General features: G+C 39.2%; 1 protein-coding gene across 1 annotated transcript in view; it reads left to right on the top strand.

Moving 5' to 3' along the window:
* The window catches only part of KCNB2 (potassium voltage-gated channel subfamily B member 2), a 299,120-nt gene that overhangs the window by 278,601 nt on the left and 3,734 nt on the right, over window positions 1-16,785 (top strand). The window lies entirely within an intron of this gene.

The raw sequence follows: 16,785 nt of genomic DNA, 5'->3' as shown, positions 1-16,785 counted from the left end.
CAACTCCTCATTGTTGGTGCTTTTGGGGAACAGTGCCTGGTAATAAGTCTTTTCAGGATTGAGCTTTAGATTTCCTGCTTATATCCCTTATTGTGCCTGACCCTTACATAGTTGTGCAGTGTGAACAAGGGACTAAGGAGACTTCCCTACCCTTGCATGACTGGCACAGGAGCCATGAAGAATTGCACTCCTCTGGGCCTGGAGAGTGCTGCCTCCTTATTCACCCAAGGGCACACAGCATTCTAAAAGGGGCAGTATAGGGCAAAAAGTAAGTAGAATCATGGCTCTATTAGCCCCACTTGCCAGGAGCAGAGCAGGCTACCGTGTGCACCTTATGAGGGACTTTAGTAGTGTGCACATGCGTTGTTCTCTCTTGGGGAAGTGCTCCTTCTGAAGAAGTCCTGCCCCTAACACAAGGCTGTGCCTAACAGGCACAATCAAGCACTAAATCACTGAATAGGATTTTGTTCATGTGAGCTACACTGCAAGCTAGGCAAAACTGCCCTTGGCTCCATTAGGCCCATAAAATTTTGTAATATACCTTAACTACTATGAGAGACAATTTCAAACTTTACCAATGTCTGAGGAGATTTCAATCCAGTGAGCACAGAATCTGGATTGAAGCCCCCACAAAGTTCAGAGTTTGAACCCAGATCCTGATCCAGATTTTGCACTTGGGCCTTCTCTTTATAGTGGGCTGAATCCAACATCCCAAATGTGAAGACCCTCCCACATAGCAGAACCAAAACTCCAGATCCAGATACTAATCTTGTGGCTCTTACCTGTAAAACAAACAAGGGCAAAGACTACAAAATGGTCTTCTCCTGCATGATTCCTAGAAATATGGTAAAAACCTGATACAATTTTAAAACATTTCTATAATTCAAGAAAAGGTCAATTTTACAAAGATTTTAGAATACTGACATTTTGTCTTATTTCTTTGGAGAAACTGATGGGGAACATCCACATATATATATTAAAAATCACTGTGTCCGGTTTTGATTTTTTTTCGAATTAGGTTTCAATATTTTGAGTCCTGAATCATTATTTTTTTAAAAATAAAAGCATAATTATGTATGTCTCTAGGTACTGATATGGAAATAATGCTACTATATACATTAATGCCTTTTCTTATGCATAGGGAGGTGGAGCAAAATCTAGTAGAAAATAATTTTTCTACAGGATCTTGAAATTCTTCCATGGAATTCAATAAAAATTGAATATCCATGTTACAGAATTCTATAGATGTGGTTCAAAAAAACCTATTCAAGAGTTTTATCATTCTCTATTACAAACTATAGATTTTTTTATTAATTTCAATAGAACTATATTAAATTATCTTTCATCCCTATTAATTTCTATAGGACTTTTCCAGATGGGTGATTTTCAGAGGTGCTGAGCAACCACAGCTCCCACTGAAGCCTCCAGGAGCTCCAGATGGTCAGCAAATCTGAAGATCCAGCCGGGATTGATTAATAGAATTAAGGCATTTCTAGATTTTAATATATATATATACATACATATATTACCATAGAACAGATTATTTCGTGGGTTATTAGTCTATAAGGTGCCACAGGACTCTTAGCCACTTTTAGCAGAAATCTTGGTGTCCTTGTCAACATCTGAATGATAAAACAGAGACATCTACTGGTTAAAATAGGGAAATTTTCTTGAATGACTGTGAAGCTCTAGCTTAGGCCTTGTGAGATCTCCTTTAACTGATGTCTCCATACCACTATTAACTTCCAAAGTCTTAGTTTCTTTAGGCAGAAAAGATCTCATGTTGCTGTTAGTCACTCTTGAAATAAACATTACCAATACATTCAAGCACCATCTGGGGATCCAATACTGCTCCAATAGAAATCAATAGCAAAACTCCCAATGATTTCAACAAGAGCAGAATCAAGCCCTGCAGCGTGAGAAGGATGTAATGATATGGAGCGTAATAGATATTTACAGGCAAGTAGATATTCCAGACAAATCAGCCCCCTCCACAATGCAGGAAGTGTGTAGCACTGCTCTAGGCCTCTCCACCATTTGGGAGGAAGAATTCTTTCTTTGCCCATCTGTTCAGAACCTGACCTGGCTACTCAGGGCAGATGCTTAGTCTGAAATATGGGCCTAAATTAGGAGAGTTCACCTAACTGAAAACCTGCTTTCCTGTTTAATAACGCAAGCCATTAGTTTGAGTTCATAGTAAGATAAACTGATAAATGATGGGTGGATAATACGTTTTGTATATCAAATCTTTAGTTGGTACAATCTGATCTTTCAAAACATGATATGATGACATTTAAATATTTGTTTTAATAATTAAACTAAGTCAGTGACTGCTTCACAGACTGCATCATGTCATGGTAAAGGTAGCTAATTATCGTATGTAACAAATAACTTCATCCACAATTATGCAATGGGAGGGGTTAAATAACATTCTGGAGTTATGTATAGACTAGAGATGGGCTTGAGCCCAAGCCCTGGGTCTGAACTACCCCAAACATTGGGGAAATTTGGGACAAGATATGAACTTCTTTAGCAGAGAAACATTCACTATGTGCTTGCAAAACATTAGCTTGCTAGTATGTGACTCTGGATGATCCATCTGAAAAAGAACTACACAATGACCCTGGGCACACTTTTAGCAAGAGCAGGGACTGTGGGGTGATCACCCAATATCACTTTCCATACATTCTGCAAGAGAACCGTTCACCTGTAGCCTGGCTGTGAATTTACAGCTTCAATTCAGTGCAGTCTTCATACCAATAGTAGGAACACATTTCTGTGCACAGCCCTTCCCTTTCCCAGATTATTACTACTAAGACTAGAGGTAATCTGGGTTGAAAAGGGCTATGTATAGACACCATTCCTGGGTTATGGAATATGCATTCATTAACATATGGACTGTGTACACGAACACTTGACCATGCCCCAATGTACACTGCAGCTGCTGTCATGGAAGGTCTACAAAGCAGCATATCCACACAGTTTCAAAAAGTCCACAACAGAGGCATTCAGTTTTTATCCCAGGCGCTTACTCCTGACTACAGGTTGGCTTGCTTGTGTCTCTGCCCACCCCCAGAAAGGATCTGACCCCATACTTTCCTTAATATTTAGAATAAAAAAAACTATTGAGGTTGTAAGATACAGAAAAGATTAACATGAAATTCACTGCTATAAATATTCGGCCTGCTTACATTGGCTCAAATTCACTGATTTGACCAGATTGTGCTTGCCGCAGGACATAAAAGGGCTTTATGCCACTTTTTGAAGCTCCCTGATCTTAGGGCTGGTGCCTGGCACAATTTAGAGTAGACTCAAGGCTGCTTTTATTTACACCAAGTGGTCTGTAGCGCCAAAGGGCCATTTTGGCCAACCAGGGATGGCCTCACAAAACACACTATTTATCAGCCATGTGCCCTATACCTGAGGCTGGGCCAGTAGTGATGTAGAGCTGCTACTCCAGCTTACGCAAAGGAAATCATCTTACACCAAGGAAATTCTCATATAACCAATCTAGCCATTTCACTGGTATAAAGCAGCCAAATGGGGAGAATTAGGGACCTCAACTTCTATGGGGTTACTCCAGTTTATATCAGGCACATTGTGTTCTTTTATGGCATCATTGATTGTGGGAGGGATAGCTCAGTAGTTTGAGCATTGGTCCTGTTAAACCCAGGGTTGTGAGTTCAAATCTTGAGGGGGGGGCCATTTAGGAATCTGGGGCAAAAATTGGGGATTGGTCCTGCTTTGAGCAGGGGGTTGGACTAGATGACCTCCTGAGGTCCCTTCCCACCCTGATATTCTAGGATTCTATGTAGAAATCTCACTTTGCTTTTCAACCTAACTTCTCATAATGATCACATTTAGTTTATCTAAATATTCCATTTTAAAATCTTCTTGCAATTTACTCTCAACAAGCTAAAAAATAATATCTAAGGATGCTGCCTTTTAATTTACATTTGCAGAGTATTTTGGTTTTATTAATTATTCAATAGCAGCTCCTCCCATTCCTGACTGACTGTTATTTTTGCCTTTGAATAAAATGTCTGTATGTTAATGGAGTCTCATGGATGAATCTTACTGTACAGCTGCCAAAACCAATTTGGTATCTTTTTCCTGGAATTTAGAAATGGAGTCTAGTTAAGCACCAGCACCTTTGTTTTGTCCTTTAGCATTAATACTGTATAAAACTGGCTTTAAGTTAATATGTGTTATTTAAGACAAAGAGTATGAAATTTAGATCCTAATCAAGGCTGTTGTGCAATGAAACATAGGAAAAACTACTTTTTTTAAAAGAATAAATGGACACAAATCAGATGTTGTCAAGGTTCCTCCCCCACTCTGAACTCTAGGGTACAGATGTGGGGACCTGCATGAAAAACCTCCTAAGCTTATCTTTACCAGCTTAGGTCAAAACTTCCCCAAGGTACAAAATATTACATCCGTTATCCTTGGACTGGCCGCTACCACCACCAAACTAATACTGGTTACTGGGGAAGAGCTGTTTGGACGCGTCCTTCCCCCCAAAATACTTCCCAAAACCTTGCACCCCACTTCCTGGACAAGGTTTGGTAAAAAGCCTCACCAATTTGCCTAGGTGACTACAGACCCAGACCCTTGGATCTTAAGAACAATGAACAATCCTCCCAACACTTGCACCCCCCCTTTCCTGGGAAATGTTGGATAAAAAGCCTCACCAATTTGCATAGGTGACCACAGACCCAAACCCTTGGATCTGAGAACAATGAAAAAGCATTCAGTGTTTTACAAGAAGACTTTTAATAAAAAATAGAAGTAAATAGAAATAAAGAAATCCCCCCTGTAAAATCAGGATGGTAGATATCTTACAGGGTAATTAGATTCAAAAACATAGAGAACCCCTCTAGGCAAAACCTTAAGTTACAAAAAAGATACACAGACAGAAATAGTTATTCTATTCAGCACAATTCTTTTCTCAGCCATTTAAAGAAATCATAATCTAACACATACCTAGCTAGATTACTTACTAAAAGTTCTAAGACTCCATTCCTGTTCTATCCCCGGCCAAGACGACTACAGACAGACACAGACCCTTTGTTTCTCTCCCTCCTCCCAGCTTTTGAAAGTATCTTGTCTCCTCATTGGTCATTTTGGTCAGGTGCCAGCGAGGTTACCTTTAGCTTCTTAACCCTTTACAGGTGAGAGGAGCTTTCCCCTGGCCAGGAGGGATTTCAAAGGGGTTTACCCTTCCCTTTATATTTATGACAGATGTCAAGAATTATAACATTCATAAACCAGTCGGAGAACATTTCAATCTCTCTGGTCACGCGATTACAGACATGAAAGTTGCTATATTACAACAAAAAAACTTCAAATACAGACTACAGCGAGAAACTGTTGAATTGGAATTCATTTGCAAATTTGATACAATTAACTTAGGCTTGAATAGAGACTGGGAGTGGCTAAGTCATTATGCAAGGTAACCTATTTCCCCTTGTTTTTTCCTACCCTCCCCCCTCCTCAGACGTTCTTGTTAAATCCTGGATTTGTGCTGGAAATGGCCCACCTTGATTATCATACACATTGTAAGGAGAGTGGTCACTTTAGATAAGCTATTACCAGCAGGAGAGTGGGGTGGGAGGAGGCATTTTTTCATGCTTTGTGTGTATATAAAAAGATCTTCTACACTTTCCACAGTATGCATCCGATGAAGTGAGCTGTAGCTCACGAAAGCTCATGCTCAAATAAATTGGTTGGTCTCTAAGGTGCCACAAGTACTCCTTTTCTTTCTAATTTTTTAACTGTCTGTGGGAGTTAAGTAATGACAAACAATTTATTTATCAATAGAGAAGTGATGAAATTGGGATTGTCAGATGATCTCCCTCTTTTAGAAAATGTGGCTGCAGTTCGTATACAATCAGCATTCATATGTTTTCAGTATGTTCTCATTTTTGGTAGGATTATCATGCCATTAATAGAATTATTAAGCCTCATAAAACACATGAATAATACAGAAGTGAATTTTGCTCGGTGTATTTAGCACAAGCAAGACAGCTGTAAAACAAAAATAATAAATATCAGGGGTTAACTTTAAACTTAATTTGCTGTGATTGTTTTGGTTCCAAAAACAAAAGTGTTTATTTAGAAGAAATTTTATAGCCTTGTGGGACCATGGATGCTGTGATGAAAGCAAGTCCCTCAGATTGTGACTGGAGTTTTCATATAAGGCAGTGTACCTATGTCTGGGCGTGCTCCCACCTCTCCACTGAGAAGGCAAAGGGTTAGCTGGACAGGGTGCAAAGAGACCTCTCTATTATCAGCCTCAATTTCTTAAAAAACTAAGTCTCTAGCTGCTATGGCGATGGAGGAAAAAATCAAAATCTCAAGTGAGTGTAACGGATACGGCAATATCTGCCACTGTTTGTAGAGAGCCTGTAACAACAGCTCTGAGGTGTGTTGTTATCTCAGATGCCAAAGATATTTTAAATGTCAGTATCATTAACTGTCTGACAGTTCATGTATTAAAGAAGAGGAAATATCATATTTGACTATCTACACCAGTGTTTCCCAAAGTGGGGGTGCATGCCCCTCTCAAAGCGTGCAAAGGACTATCTGATGAGGTGTGTGCAGAAAATGTATGAATTAAGATGGGCAGGCCTTTAACCATACATAATCAGGTTACCAGGGGGATGGCTGGTTTCACTTTCCTGAAGGGGGACTCAGATTTCACAAGTTTGGGAACCACTGATGTAGCTGAACAAAAAAATTGGTCTGATAGATAATGGCAGTCATCAGTTTGGAAGATCAGCTGTATTCCATGTATTATGTTACCTCAAGAAAATCAAGGCCAGTGATAGGCAAAGTTGATTAAATGAGAATGGTTTAACAGCGAACTTAAATGTGAATCTCAAGTCAAATGTAAATTCAAGTGCCTAAGAGATTTCAGCTTTAAATAAACTCCATTTAAATATCAACAAATGTGAATAACATTCACTTGAAGGTGAACCAAGTAACAGAATATCTGTGTTCGCAGCATTTATAAATATAAAGTCAAATACATCCAATTTTCTGCTTCAAGTAAAAGCTAAAAAACTACAAGTTTCCTGTATCAAAATGAGGAATGTCAAAATAAATCTGTACATCAAATAAGATGATTCCCATACTATCTAGTCAACAAACCATATTACAATTAATTACAGCTAAATGATCATTCTTATCTGATTTTTCCTTGCTGCTACTTGTTTGGTTCTGCCTTGTTTTCCCTGCCATTTCTAACAACCTGTTTAACAGCAATCAGTAAATAGAAACATTTCACCTCTAGAGACATTTTCCAGCCTAGTTCAGTGATATTCTGTCTCAGAAATAAATCTCACTCCAATATAACCCTTATAAACTGCTAGTATATTTTCATATCTTCATTTATATAAAGAGATGATAGCAAAAAACCTATGTTTATACAAGGCATGGGAATGGAACTGTGCAATTTCAGTGTTATATCTGGTAATTTGCCATGGTAAGTTATTCAGCACCACCTTCATGGACAGCTCCATAGAGCATTGCTATTTAATGTTTCTGTTATAGTCTGATTCTATGTGTTTGTCTAGATACATTATTATCACCATGGGATAGTCAGCACTCCTTGGTCACCTAAAACACCCTTAAGGCCAGTAGACTTTTGCGGTGTGCAAGGAATGCAGAATAGTGCCAATAGTGTGGAATGGTCATTCATACAGCATCATTTATGTGGAAGTTCCAAAAAGTCTAGCACATTGTTGGCAATGATAATGCTAAGCTTTGTCCAGTCTGGCAAATTAGTAGAACTGAGAAAAGCTTTCATCACAAAATCCAAACACCAGTATGACTCAGCCTATGATCATCAAAAGGCTTCAAGATTTGTGGACCTTTTGAGTGAATGTGGGCAAAAATTTGAGTGAACCCGCACTTTTCCCCCATAGGTTTCAGGGAGAGTTTTATTCTTTCATTCAACATCAGGCATAAGTCTGTGACATTGGCTGATTTTTCTCCGAGTCCTTGACGGTTTTTTTTGAACTCCAAAGTGAAAGTGATGGAATCCAAATGAAAGACAAACAAAAAGACCCTTGAACTGGCGAACACTTTGTAAATGGAAACTGCTGGTTTTCATGCCACTCCTAAAACTTATCTCTTTTGCTTTTACATATATTTTGGAGCAACATGACAAATTATATTTTAACTATATTTGTCCCTTATATTACCCATAAACTTTAGCTAGAAATATATTTTATTTTTCTTTTAATCCGTATTACACTGAATCATTGTATTCATTAAACAATTTGTGTTATATTTATAAACTAGTATCAATACAACATCTGTCAATAATGTGATATTCAAGTTCAGCGCTTCATCCAAACCCCGCTGATATCAATGGAAAGATTCCTATTGACCTCAGTGCATTTTGGACCATGTCCTCAGTTATTAGAATGAACTAACATGTCTTCTGTATTAAATACTGCCTGTCAGTTTTCTATTGATTTCATGTCTCCATCTGAGATGGCCGTTCACTATTCAACAACAAAATTACCATAGCTGATTTGATAGCTATTTTTATCCTAATAGGGTGAGGCATAATTATAATAGATTCTTCAAGTATTTACTGCAATACTAAGACTTCAATGGGAATTTTTCCTATTTAACACAGTATATGTGTTGATCAGGACATGAAGGAGAATGAAACAGAGACAGTGATGAATTGTAAAGGAGAAGGCTGCACCTGCATTCACTCTTTATTTTAATGTGGGGGTTAACCCGCTCCCCAATAACCAATATTCAGGGTTGGACCCCCTTCCGCCTAACTGCTAGGATTCAGCCCACCTCTGAATCCTCTCACCCTCCCCCTGTGAGGGGGGAACAAAGGTATGCATGAAAAGTGCTTAATTCTGTGAAAACATAAGATATTCCCTTCTTTGTCCAGGCTAATAAGATATCTCCCAGCAATTATCTCCCAGGTCTCTCACTCATGTTTACCTCTGGCGCATAGCCCCTGTATTAGCCACTGGAGGTGCCAGTGAATAGTTTGGCCACCCCTCCCCATTCACCTCATTGCCTGATAGCTGCCTCTGACCAATTCAGTCTCCAATTTGTCTACACCACATATTGGCCCCTGTGACTGATAAATGTGTACATCTTCCCTGTAAAGTTCAGGAACGCTGTACCTGATTTTCTTGTGTATGACCACAGTATCCCCAGTGGCCAGAAGGATTCTGGCAACTTCCTGGTTTACCATCTTCCAGGCATAATCCACTCCATAATCCATAATGCTCCCTGTCACACCTGCCTTGCAAGCATCTCAGACCAAACCTCCTTTGTATTCAGCCACAAGTGGGCTATCCAGCCCATATTCCTGTTAAATCCTGATGCTTAAATCTACCCTGGGGCAAACTGGCCCTTAAAATCTACTCCAGCCAAATACGGTGTATTGGGCAAGAAGATGAACAAGAAGGATGCAGCATTATATGTGTGGGGAGATCAGTGTAGAAAGTCTTTGTGAACAAACTGGAGGCTAAACAGGGATCCGAAGGAATAGAGGTCATGGTTCTTATTACACAGGAAATGAGAAACTGTCCCAAGCAGAGGAGGCTATATGTCAGAAGTTGTGAAACAGAATGGTAGAAAAGAGAAAGGGGTCTTTTCCCACACATCTGGCAACTATGCACAATGTTCTTTAAGGATGTTATAAAGAACGAGTGTCTATGGATTCAGTCTTCAAATCCTCAATCAAAACTCTCATTGAGTTTGGACTCAATAAGGACTTCCAGACTGAACCTTTACCCTGACATTCACCTAGCGCAGAAAGTCAGTAAAAAGACCCTATGTACCACTTTTGTGCCAAACAAGTGCTGCATTAAGTGGTTCGGCCCTTGAGCAGGCCTTCTGCATTGGGAGTTCATGGTATTCTGAATGCATATCTCTTCAAGGTCAATGGAGAAATTTCAAGCTGAGTCCTTTAAAAAAAACAACAATGATTTTGGGAAAAGTGGAACTTGAAAGGTCAGGAATTTAAATAATATCATCAAGGAAAGAGATCATGAGTAGCAGAGAGAAGCTATTCAGTAATTGCACACACTGTCAAAGTCTCATCAGATGTGCTAATTGTAATTGTAATGTGGGTTTGATCAAATTTATGTTGTTCTGTTAAATTATTTTCCTCCCCTTCACTGTGTTTAGACTGCCCCAGGAGTCTGAAGTCAGCGATCATGTTAGAGAGGTGAACTTTCAAAAGGGAAACTTTAGGAAAGGATGTGCTGCTACAACTGTGTTGTCAAAGTCCCATCACAAATAATGGTTTGTAGGCACAGTAACACCGCAGCAGCATGGCATACATATTGTGAGAGCTCATGGCACGGATGAAATCAACTCGGGTCATCTCTGTATTTCATATGGGGTCAAATTCTGCTCTGACTGTTTTGTTGTACACTGGTGTGGGGGAGCATCCTTGAACCATCCCACAGGATGATTCATAGGGTTGAGAGACAAAACAATTGGGAATGCTCCTTTCTGTCAGCACCAGGTGCCAACAGCAGCATCTGTACATGCTGTGCCAAGAGCTGGGCCATGCGTATAAACCAGCTGATCATGCTCCCATGGAGCATATCTGAGCATTCCACCCAATATTCAGTGGGGCCCTAATGGCTTGATCCAAAACCTGTTGACATCAATGTTTTCCATTGATTTCAGTGGGCTTTGGATCAAGCCCAGGATGCATATATCTTCCCTACCGTTGGGCAGATGCCTTAGGGAGAGAGACTCCCTGCACCCTAATACACCTTCACAAGACATTTGCTCATAATATAGAAGTTTTTAATAATGCTTCCAAAGCATAATGGGATACTGGTGTTTGCTTTTCTTCTTTTCCTGACGAAAACATTTAGGAGCCCATAGGTCCACACTTGTACCTGCATTCACATTAGCTGCAAGCAAACATTGTAGGCTGTAAATTATTATACTTGGTACAAATATAATTGTATATAGCTTTAATGCTTGTGAAAGCCAGGCTGACAGCGCTGGCAACTGAAGTTCTGTCCACAGAGGAGTACAGGGAGGGCAGTGAAGTACAGATTTGCCAAACCCTCCCCCAGGGGTGCATCAACTCCCTCCCAGAGGATAAAAGGGTAGATTTGGTTTCTGTGCCCATTCGGTCCTTTCTCTCTGTGCCCAAAAAGATGCCAAATGTGATGGTTGTATGTGTGATGCAGACAAAAAATGTGTAACTGGAACTCAAATCAAAGGGGATAATACAGCTAATCTCGTTTTATCTAATTGCAAATTTAAACTAATTTAAGCTGATTTCCTATACTGACTGATTCAGTTCAGCTCTGGATTTTCTCTTGACACAGAGGCTGCATTTCAGTTTGGATCTAGTGTGTCCTTTCCACCACTTCATGCAATAATTTGGTTTTAATGAGAGTGACCTCAGAAGTAATTTTATAAAAAGGGTTGTTGCAGAGTGAGAGGAATGCAAGAATGCCTATTACATTATGCCTTTATGTTCCTCCTTTCTTTTTGTACCCCCTATGTAATGATCTTCAGATTTTGTATAATAAAAAAACAACGTTTTTCTATGTCACTGTAATAATGGTCAATGAGTTCGAGTAAATTAGATGCTTAGGAACAAAGCCAGTTTTTAATGGCAGTTTAATATTGGAGATCTATCAAATTTCCTACAGATTGCTGCTAATTCTTGCCATAAGAATATTGAAGCTTCAGTATCTACAGAATCCCACTAAGGGTCTGATACTGCACTTTTGACATCAGTGGGAGTTTTACTATTTACTTCAATAGAAGCACGATCAGGGTTTAAGTATTGGTCTACAGAGAAAAAATTTCTGTGCACACATTACTTCAGAAACATTAGGCTAGCAGAAAATATTTAAAACACAGAATGAGATTTTATTTTTGTAGCCGTAGCTAAATAGTATCAGTTGCCATTAACACTTTATCGATGGATGATATTCATTTTTAACACAGAAAGAAAAAATTAAGTAAACTATTTCTTGTCTTGAATTATAGTTCAACTGCCATGCTGTTTCAAATGTCTTTTGTGCTGCTGTTCTAAACTACTCAGCGAGAGAGTAGGTTTTCCAAGAGTGAAATGTGGCGTAAGAAAGAACCAAAGCAAATTTCAAGAATAATGAGGTTTGTGTGTGAAAACTTGCATATGTGCCTGTAATGCGTGTGGGTATGTTAAATGAATAAGCCTTTTAAAAGGATAAAATGTACGGTAAATGTATGTCTCTATTCATAGGTTCCTCTGTTTTTTATGGCACCTACTCATTTAATGCTAAACATGACACCTTATTATGTAGGTTGGTTACTTGATCTCCTAATTAATCACAAAATTCTGGCCAAGTGGCCCGGCCGTATCTCAGATATTTCCCTCAGTAATCCTAAATTCTGTGCAGCCACTCCAACACTAAATAGTATGAGGCAAGGAGCCTGGAGGAGGAGACACGTAAGCTTAGCTGCAGCTTGGCTCTGAACCTCTAGGGCATTGTTTCTCAAAGGGCTCGGCTGTTCCCCCTCTCACTTTCACTCGTCTCCATCAGGCCTGGTCTACACTTAAAAGTTTTGCCTCATAGTATGTTGGATAAGGGTATAAAAAAATCACACCCCTACCCAACATAGCAGAAGCTCTAGTATAGGTGCAGTTATGCCAGCAAAAAATACATTTTGCCGGTAAAGCATATTTTATTCAGGCTGTTGGTATAAGGTATATCGGCAAAAGAACTGCTGCTGGTATAAGCTGTATCTCCACTGGGAGGGTATAGCTATACTGGCAAACCCTTTCTTGTGTAGACAGTTGCTGCTGTTACTATTGCTCCCCTGCCAGGCTTTGCCTAATGACTTGTAAAATCTAATTAATTGCAATACAGGGAGTCCTCGGACTTACGACACAATTCGTTCCTTAGAATTGCATCATAAGTTGAAACGTTGTAAGCCCAAACCGCTTTTCCCAAAGGAATCAATGGTATGAAGGGGGGATTGATTCCTGCACCAAGACTTGGTAGACTATTTTCACAATAACCCAGATATTTGTACTAAATGAATTATAGATGACTAATGCTGCAACATCAATGTATTTACTGGACACTGTATTTTGTAAACAGCATTCAAAGAAACATAAAAACTCAACAAGCTATCCTGCTGCCTCAAAGCCAATCAGAAGTGACCACTTCCAGCTCCATACCAGTATAACACAACCAGGAAGTGATTTCACAGGAACTTTATACAAATCTAGCATCATAAGAGCAAAACAAGCATCGTAAGGGCAAAATGGGCAGTCAATTGAAAAGCGTCATAAGTGGCGTCCAATGTAAGTCGGGTGTCATAAGTCCGAGGACACCCTGTAATTAAAACATACCATGTGGAATGATGCACAGTTTTAATTACACTGCAAAGTCCCAATGAAATAAAAACTTTAAATTCTTGCATGCAAAGTACTCCACTTAGGAAGGAACAATCAATTGGGATACAAAATGGGAAATGACTGCCTAGGAAGGAGTACTGCGGAAAGGGATCTGGGGGTCATAGTGTATTGCAAGCTAAATATGAGTCAACAGTATAACGCTGTTGCAAAAAAAGCAAACATCATTCTGGGATGTATTATCAGGATTCTTGTAAGCAAGAAGTAATTCTTCGCTCTACTCCAAGCTCATTAGGCCTCAAATGGAGTATTGTGGCCCGTTCTGGGCACCACATTTCAGGAAAGATGTAGGGAAATTGGAGAAAGTCCAGAGAAGAGCAACAAAAATGATTAAAGGTCTAGAAAACATGATTGATGAGGGAAGATTGAAAAAATTGGGTTTGTTTAGTCTGGAGAAGAGGAGACTGAGAGGGGACATGATAACTGTTTTCAAGTACATAAAAGGTTGTTACAAGGAGGAGAGAGGTAAATTGTTCTTGTTAACCCCTGAGGATAAGACAAGAAGCAATGGGCTTAAATTGTAGCTAGGGCGGTTTAGGTTGGACGTTAGGAAAAAATTCCTAACTGGCAGGGTGGCTAAGCACTCAAATAAATTGCCTAGGGAAGTTGTGGAATCTCCGTCATTGTAGATTATTAAGAGTAGGTTAGACAAACACCTGTCACGGACATTCTAGATAGTACTTAGTCCTGCCATGAGTGCAGGGGGCTGGAGTAGATGACCTCACAAGGTCCCTTCCAGTCCTACAATTCTATGATTTTATGATTATAGAAAACCAAAATTATTTCCTTTGCACTAAACATCCTTCAAAAATATGAACAGGTATATAGCTGACAACTATAATTCTACCATATTGCAAATCTGCCTTTCCATGTGCATTTTCAACTCTTACTGAGACACCTGGTGAACACAGGATTTGCATGTTACCAGCAACGGGCACCAAAAATAAATGACTCAGAGATAACAGGGAGCATCACCTTGATTCACTAAGTTGCACTCTCTTCTCTGGACAAGAAGGTCATGTGTCCAGGTCCTAGAAAAGGGTTTTTTCTTGTATGTAATGCTAACACTGCAGTGCAGTGTTATAAGTGGGGTGACCAGATGTCCCTATTTTATAGGGACAGTCACGATATTTGGGGCTTTTTCTTATATAGGCTCCTATTAACCCCAACTCCCTGTCCTGATTTTTACCCCTATACCCCTGTACTTCAGAGTCACCCATTCCTCAGATGAGATCTTCCCCTCTCTAGTCCTACTGCACGTTTTGAAAAGTGCATGAAATAACCCCTGTATCCTGGCCAGCATCCCCTAACTAAAGCCAAGTCTGATGACAAATTAGACAAATGCTGCTTTCATGATTGTATTACCTCAATAGAACTCTGCCCTGTACTACTGGCTATTTCATATATTACTCTTTATATTCTGTATTACATTACATTCTGTATTGCAATATGAAGTCTGATTATGTATTTATTTTTCCTTCACATTTTTTAAATAAAATTATAGTGTTATTAAATATTTTATAGAACCCAAGGATGTGCAAGCTACAACAATGTTATTCTAGGATGCTGAGGTATGTGCAATACCCCAGGCTTTATGTAGGCTTCAAACCTTTACACAGTGAAACCTGATATTCTAACATAGCTGGAGCATGTCTCACAGTTGAGTGAGGAGTGCTTGCACTGCAATATGATTTGCTTGGGAATCCATTCCTTTGATAACTGACCTCAGGCCATGAAGGATTTCAGTTCCAGGATCACTTATTGGTACCTGGCTATGCAATGTTATCCCTTCCACGTTCTCTTGCCATCCTGTAGCAGTTTGCTAATGTTCACTTTTTTTCCCTGAGTCGGTAGTGGGATGACTTTCTATTGAGAAAAGGCCCTTAGCAATGCCCTAAATAGAGGTGTAATGACACATACAGCCCAGATTAATTAGAGCATAGCTTCTTTCCTCCCTCTGCTTGGACTGTGGGTCGAAGGAAGATGAAAAGAGATGGTTCAGGATTCATTGAGCACAAGTAGATGGCTCTTATTGCCCTAATATAAATGGTTCTCCTCAGAAGGAAGAGGGTTGACAGGAAAGACTTTGGAGAGAAGCATACCTGTCTGGGTTACTCCAAAGCATGTGTGATGGGTTCTACTTTGTATGTTTATTCTACATTATTCTGAGTTGAAAAAAAATGGGGATTATGTCTGGGAATGACTCTCAGACCTCTGTGACCTTTTTTGTTTGTGTTTAGAGAGCTGAGTCTGCTATAAGTTAGAGCCCAACTTGAAAAGAGTGATGTACCTCTCAAAGTATGAGCTAGCCCAAGCCAATGGCCCCCTACCTCTTATTTCTATTGGGGTCAGTGAGTTAGCTGTCATATGTAGGACAGATTTGTATATTGCTATATTGCACTCCACATTTTTTTGTATATTAGAGCACTTCTGGCTGCCTTATTGAGTCTTTGGAAGAACACCAAACATCAAAAGATGGTTTTAAATGAACCATTTCTGAGAAATGAGAACAAATGCTCTTTGACTGAGCATCAATTAAAGAGTAAAGTAGAAAATAATTAACATTAGTACTTCTAATGGAAACCTTGAGTTACTTACGGCTTTTTTAAAAAAAATATGCTTTTCCAAATAAAATACTTCTATAGATTTGTTTCTCATAACTGTTAAACGTTCATAAATAATTTCAAGGCTGCCCATATTCCTTTATCTTACAAATAATTGAACTAAATGCTAGAACCATTAAATTCTGTAATATATTCTGTTCTTTTATCATAATGCTAGCTATCTGAAGGGAAATGACCAGATATTCCTGACAAAATGAATGCTACAAGACATTGAAATGCCTGTTTCCCGTTAAAATTAATGGCAAAATGTTTCTCCTTAGACTGAGGTCAAGGCATTTTTTGTAAAAGATGACAATCCGTGGAACTTGTTCTATACAGTGATCTGTGAGAACCTGATTTTGTTTGCCTTCAGACTACTGTATAAGGTTTTACTTCTCAACCAAGCTTTTGCCTAATCAAAGGGCCATTTCCTTCATTCTTTAAGTGCACCCAAACTGTCATAGGCCTCACAGTGGTGCAGGATCAGGCTCTTAAGGCATTTCTTTTTCTTTCCTTGTTTAGACTTTTCTAGTTTAAAACTTGATGTTTGATTGTATATGTGATGAAATGAGAGATGTGTGCACTATGACTTATTAAATTAACTAAACTGAATGATTAATTTCAGAACATGTTAATCAGTTTAATAGAGTGCTTTGTGGGGTGAGGAGGCCTAGTGTTTGCCATCCTTAGTGCCATCCTCTCTGTGAGTAGGATTTGCAGTCCAGTCCTTCTCTTAATCAGAGGTGC

Source organism: Lepidochelys kempii, chromosome 2 (assembly GCF_965140285.1).
Source record: "Lepidochelys kempii isolate rLepKem1 chromosome 2, rLepKem1.hap1, whole genome shotgun sequence".
Lineage (NCBI taxonomy): Eukaryota > Metazoa > Chordata > Testudines > Cheloniidae > Lepidochelys > Lepidochelys kempii.
Note: the sequence above shows the minus strand (reverse complement) of the source record. Positions and strands in the feature narration are given on the sequence as shown.